A 7,385-nucleotide genomic window follows, 5' to 3' on the forward strand; every position below is an offset into this window, starting at 1 on the left:
TAAGGGAAAATAATAGCATTCTTCAATACAGAATGCTTAGTAGAATGTCAATTGAGGGTTAAAAAATAAAAAAATTAACTCATCTCCTCCTCTTGATCGCGTAGTTGCCGATCTCTTCTTACTTCTTTAATCATGAGCTGCCGGCTAAGGGACCTGTGGTGACGTCACATCACATGGTCCAATCACATGGTCCATCACTGTGGCGATGGACCATGTGATTGGACCATGTGATGAGCTCAGTGACGTCACCACAGGTCCTTTGACAGGTCCTGAAGAAAGAACAGGAGACCGGTAGCTACGCGATCAATTGGAGGAGGTGAGTTAATTTTATTTATTTTTTTAACGCTTAATTGACCTTCTACTAAGCATTCTGTATTAAAGAATGCTATTATTTTCCCTTATAACCATGTTATAAGGGGAAATAATTACATCTACACAATCTTGAGCCCAAACCTGAACTTCAGTGAAGAAGTTTGGATCTGGGGACTACATTCAGTTTTTTATCACGCGCGTGCAAAACGCATTGCACCCATGCGATAAAAACTGAACAACGGAACACAATTGCAGTCAAAACTGACTGCAATTGGGTACCTACTCGCGTGGGTTTGCTGCAATGCACCCTGGACGCATCCTGAGCCAAAACTTGACGCCTGTGTGAACCCAACCTTAATCCATTTGGGTTCTCGTCATCTTGATCTACACTATGGCCGCAGGTTGGCTGTGACAGATTCATTTGCAGACAACAGTATTTAAATCCAAATTGATGCTTTATTTTATGACACTCCTGCAATTGACAGGCAAACCCAGTTATAAATCACTAGGTTCCAGCAACACAAAACAAAAGCCAAACAAAATAAACTCCTGCACGTTTGGGATCTAACTAATACAGATTAGTTTCTAGCTCACCTATTGAGCGCAGGTCACACACAGAGACTCCAGCATTTCTAGCCAGCAAGGCAGCCAGCTTCCTAGACTTCTTCCAGGCATAACTCTCTCAGACTGACAGCCTGGGATGTCTTTATTTCCCCCTAATGATCCAAGCTGGCTACACCTGGGGATCCCTCAGGCTAGGGGAAAATCTGCCCTGGAATGGGGATGAATTGGGGAGGTCCCACTACCAAAACTACCTTCCTAGTCCAAATAAAATCCAGCCCTTGAACTTTTAAACAAAACTGTCTCAGCAAGCTAAACCTTGCTGAAACCACTTTAGCTTTCTGGATTTTATTTACCTCACCCAGTTGAGGAACCTGGGTGAGATATACACCCCTTCGAAGACTTTTCCATACACTTTACCGCAGTTCACTTCTGGCCCATTCTTCAATACTATATATCCACTGCACCGATTCCCAGAGAGCAATGGCCTGAGGGAGTACACTGTGACACACCACTTGATCAGAGCCACTACCACTTCCATCATCTGCGCCAGCTCCTCAGGGGCTCGCTGCATTTGTACACCCAAGGAGTGTGTTTTACTACAAGGACAAATGGGTTAATTGGTCCGTTGCTTGATTTACATTTGACCCCCCTAACACGTGTTGAGACGTCACAATCAAATTATTTACAGTTAGTCAACAAGACCAATTGTCTCTGGGTTGACACGTGTTAATGAGTATTAAAATTTAACATTTATTACTTGTCCTTAAAATTCCTAGAACTGGGGGGGCGGAGCTAGCCGCGAGCCGGGATGGATGTCTGATCCCAGAGCTCCTCACAGACGCTGCTGCAGCTTCGGCATAGTGGGTGTTATATCCCCCTAAGATGGTGAAGACCAACAAAGAAAGAAGCGACACTGCGCAAGGCACTCAAAAATCGTGCCATACGCAATCAGAGATGGATCATTTTCTGAAAAAACTAAGTTATTCGCCGGCACACAGATCCAAGATGGCGCCGGAGGGTGCCAGGTCCGCCCCGCGCCGCCTGAAGATTCAGATGGGGAGAGCTCCTGCGCAATGTCGGAGGGACCTGAGCCTGCGGACCTACCTCTATCCAGGGCCTTCTTCAAGAAGACACTCTACAAAGCGCTGCAGCCCCTGCACAAAGATATTTCTGACATAAAGACAGAGGTAAAGCAGATTGGGGGCCGCGTTATGGCGCTAGAGGAGACGCAAGCGGCTATTACTAGCCACGGGGAGGCTGTGAGAAAGGTCTTACAAGACCACAATACCTATCTTGGAGGACCAGGAAAACAGAAGTAGGCTGAAGAATGTCCGCATAAGAGGGGTACCAGAAGATGTTCCTCCGGGTGAAATCGCGACCGCGGTAACCGCCATTTTTGCATCATTAATAGGGGAAGAGAAGGCCGCACAGATTGTGATTGAGAGGGCTCATAGGGCTCTGAGGCCTAAGCCACTTGAGAACGGCCCCCCTAGAGATATTATATGCGGCTTATTGAACTTTCTAGACACTGCTTCCATTTTAAGAGCTGCTAGAGAAGCCAAGAACATCTCCTATAATGGAGCTCACATTCAATTCTTCCAGGACCTAGCGTCCAGCACACTGGCAAAACGCAGAGCTCTGAAGCCAGTTACAGATGCTCTGAGGTCTCATAAGCTGCCAGTAAGATGGCTATTTCCATTCGGCCTTGCAACTTCAAAAGTAGGTCAGCAGATCATCATCAGAATACCACAGGACTTAGCGACTGCATGGGACAAACTTGGTATTGACCCTGTGGAGGTACAGTCGTGGATGCCGGTACCAGAAGATGTGGGCATACCTGACCTGCCTGAGTTTCCAACATGGCAGGTAGTCAAAAAGCCAAAATCGCCCAAGAACAGAAAGATCACCTGAAAATAACAGAGAACTTTCCAGTTATATCCACATTTATTTCTCACTAGTTCTCTACATACGCCCTTGTATATCATCAGAGAGGGCATATGTATGTTTGCTGGAATCGTCAGATGATCCACATTGATATCTTTCAAGGTTATATGTTCAAATTGTTATGTTGATACTAACCAACCACTATATAGTGGAGAGGTACCTAAAACATACCTGTCTAAATTTTCATGTCACTTCTGATCGAAGATGTTTAGAGCAGTTAATATTGCTTTCTCACCACCATAGGTTCATACTTTGTAGTATTTAATTTAATTTACTATTTGTAGTCACCCGTTACACAATAAGGTGTAAATCATGCTGTTGTGTAAAAGCAGCAAGTCTTGATGTCAAAGGCTTTCCTCCCTTCCATGCAGAGGTGCGGTGTTGCACTGGGCTGGGCCCGCCCTCCCTGCCCACTGGGTGGGGGGGGCAGGGCTGGGCAGGGCTGGTCCGGGTGGAACGCTCCCACCTCCATTATTGATAATGTCAGTAATTGTTTACTACTCATTGTTCATTATTAAGGTTCACTGTAAAAATCAGTTTCCCCGAGTTCTATACCTTTGCAAGGCTCTCGATGGTTCAAAAACCCCACTTCCACATGTAGGTTATGGCTAATCTAAACGTATTGTCACATAATGTGAATGGACTCAATATCCCTCAAAAAAGAAGACAAATTTTTAATCTGTTGCTTAAACAGAAAGCTGATATTGTCCTTTGGCAAGAGACTCACTTCCGCCATGGTCATATCCCCTCATTGTCCACAGCAAAATATGGACAGTGGTTCCATGCAACTTACTCATCTGCCTCTAGAGGCGTCTCCATTGCTATTAGCTCATCAATCCCATTTAAATTGACCAAGTCCTTTATTGATCCAGAAGGGCGACTACTTATCATTCAAGGCACTATTTTTAATTATAAGATTACCATAGCTAACATATATGCCCCGAACGCGGGTCGGATTCCCTGGCTAATAAAGGTACTTAGGAAAATTAAAGAATACTCGGAAGGTATGCTAGTAGTAGGGGGAGACCTTAATGTCTCACTTGACATTACCACCCCAAGGTCCAACAATATCAATAAGAAACAAATGGGGAAATTGATGATGGCATTGGCGGAAGTGCGTCTGATAGATATATGGAGGACCATCCATCCATTAGAGACGGACTCCACATATTTTTCCCATGTCCATGACTCATACAGTCAGATAGACTACCTCTTCCTGCCAGACACATATATTACATGTGTGAGGGAGGCGGAGATAGGGAACATTGTGATTTCAGATCACGCTCCTGTTACAATGTCGCTGTCTCTCCAAGAACTTCCACATAAAGCCTGGTCGTGGAGGTTAAATACCACACTTCTGGAAACACAATCATATGTGGACTCACTGACAGACAAATTGGAAAACTACTTTAAAACAAATGCTACACCAGACACCTCAACCCCGATGCTTCGGGAAGCCCATAAGGCTTACATAAGGGGAGAGTTGATAGCACTGGGCTCCCATGTTAAAAAGAAATCCACAAAGGAACTGATGTCTCTACTCTCCCAGATTCAAACCCAAGAAAAATTGCATAAGCTAACACATTCTGATATTCACAAAGACGCCTTAGTCACACTTAGACGTAAAGTTAAAGACCTTCTTAATATCAAAGGGGCTAAGTCCTTACTGTTTTTGAAAAGTAGAACATATGAACACGGAGACAAGGGGAACAAAATGATGTCCTATTTAATTTAAAAAAGAAGAGAAAAAACCTTTGTCTACTCAATAAAATCTAAAGTCCTACTCTGAAAGTAACTTCGACCCCGCTCATAGCTAAAGCCTTCCAGTCATTCTACTCACAACTTTACAATCTCCCAATCCCAAATGTAGATTCAGTTTCAGGCGAAAAAACAAACACCTCCTTAATTGAGAAGTTTTTAGCTTCGATTAAAGCCCCCTCACTTTCAGAAGAGGAGAGCGAGCATCTCCTTAGACCCTTCTCTGTGACAGAAGTTGAGAAAGTCCTTAATTCCATCCCCATAGGGAAGAGCCCGGGTCCTGATGGATTGCCTATTATTTATTTTAAAAAGTTTAAAAAGGTTCTGCTTCCTCACTTTACAGATCTCTGCAACTCGCTGTTGGGAGGGATGTCGTTGGCTGCCCAGGCCTTGAGGGTGCATATCACCATCCTACACAAAGAAGGGAAGGACCCAGAGGACTGCGGGAGCTACAGACCTATATCCCTTCTCAACTGTGACTTGAAGTGGTGGTCTAAGCTGTTGGCGTATAGGATTTCCCCTGTGCTGAACAGACCCATAGACCCTGAACAGGTAGGGTTCGTCCCTGGTAGAGAGGGGAAGCACAATATTTGGAGACTGATCCACCTGATCCATAATGCCCATGTCACAAACGCCCCTTTGCTACTACTGGGAACTGATGCGGAGAAGGCATTCGTCAGGGTAAACTGGGACTTCATGAGAGCTACTTTGTTGAAATTCGGTTTCCCTCCGGTATTTGTCTCAGCCATTTTCTCACTATACTCCTGCCCCATGGCTCAGGTATTGGTTAATGGTGCCCTGTCGGATGCCTTCCCCATCAGAAATGGGACTAGGCAAGGATGCCCTCTCTCACCCACCCTTTTTATTTTGTGTTTATAGATGTTCCTTCTAAGAATTAGACAATCAGACAAAATTCAAGGTGTTTCCATAGGCCAATACCATCACAGGACTGCTGCATTTGCAGATGACCTGCTAATCATAATTTCTAATCCTGAAGAAGCCCTCCCCGCCATTATGTCCTTATTTGACCAATACAGCGTAGTCTCTAACTTTAAGATTCATTTCTCCAAATCGGAAGCCCTGCAGGTTAACATTCCAAATAAGATCCTAGACTCACTCAAACGTTCTTCCCCGTTTAAATGGCCAACAACTGCAATCAAGTTTCTGGGTGTCAATGTCCCAGCGGACTTGAATTTGCTGTTCAGGCTCAATTACACCCCGTTACTTACTAAGACCAGATCCTTTGTTTCCTCATTAAAGGTGCCTTTCATGTCCTGGTTTGGTAGGAAAAACCTGTTGGCCACGTTTGTCTTGCCCCAATTATTGTATCTATTCCAAGCACTCCCGATACACGTCCCCACATCCTTTCTAACGCAAATCAGGAGAGTATTTACATATTTTCTGTGGAAAACTAAAAGGCCCAGACTAGCCTATCAACTTCTTGCCCAGAAGAAACAAAGGTGGTATATTATTACCCGATATGGCCATGTATAACAGAGCCATTCATTTGGCTAGATGGGCGCTCTTGGCAAATGAAAAAATACAAGCTCCCTTCCTTGATATAGAGAGGACTCTCTTAGGTATACACAGACAAGCTCTGATGTGGCTACCAACAGCTCCGCTAGTGCTTTGCCAGAAAATGTGCACACTGACAAAAAGCATGCTAGTCTGTTATCGTAACTCTACAGTGACTTCACTAAGGGTAAACAAGATATCAAAAATAACTCCTCTAAATGTCCTACCTTACTTATTTGACAAAGTGGGAGGGGGAGATAAAAGTTGGTGGCACTTATGGGGTAATATCAGAATAGGTGAAGTAACAGAGAATAACCGATTCTTATCATTGGAAGAAGCTCATGTCAAATTGGGTAGAAAGCCCCCTTCTCTGGTGCAAAGCTGGGATTTTAAAAACACATGCAGGAAATATGATCAAACATCAGACCACACGTTTTTGGAGCCCACTTGGCTAGAAAACTTTACTACCCTTCCTTCAACTTTGAAGAAGTCGCTCTCAGTCACATATAACAACTTGCTATCCGAACTCGCTATACACAAACCATACTATTTACGTCAGTGGGAAAAAGACCTAGGGAGGAGCCTCTCAGAGGTAGAATCTACATGTGTCCTCTCCCATGCACAAGGTTTTTCCTCTTGTGTTCGCTATCAAGAAAATTCCTATAAAACTATTACTAGATGGTACAAAACTCCTGAGTACTTATGTTCTATAGGAATTTCTCCCTCAGATCGTTGTTGGAGGTGCCAATCAGAGGTGGGATCTATGATCCATATTTGGTGGTCTTGCCCCATAATAAAAGTTTTGGAAAGATGTGGAGGGTACCATTAACGCCATTTGTTCAACAAACATAACTCTTTCTCCCGAGCTTTTACTGCTGTCGATCCCTACTACTAACTTCAGGCCTTCAAAGGCAGATCTCCCTACTCATATGATCGCTACAGCTAAACTACTTATCCCAACAAAATGGAGGGACACTGCTCCGCCAGATCTGAAAATGTGGTTCAACAAAATGCACCAGCTTCACAGAATGGAGGAGATGGTGGGATGGATCCATAGCAGTAGACTTAAATATCTAGAGACTTGGTTTCCCTGGAAAAGGTCTCAGGCAGTAAGAGACTCTGAGGTTCTAGACTCAGAAAATATCTGAAATGACCTGACAGATGTTTCTCTATAGCAGTCACCGGCCCACTTGCAATGTAGGTCGGGATCGGAGTGAGTTGCGTGAAACCTCTATACAGGCTTTGGAATAGGACTGAGAACCCTATATGCAGATATGACTTAGAGAGAGATT

The sequence above is a fragment of the Bufo gargarizans genome, chromosome 6 (assembly GCF_014858855.1).
Source record: "Bufo gargarizans isolate SCDJY-AF-19 chromosome 6, ASM1485885v1, whole genome shotgun sequence".
Lineage (NCBI taxonomy): Eukaryota > Metazoa > Chordata > Amphibia > Anura > Bufonidae > Bufo > Bufo gargarizans.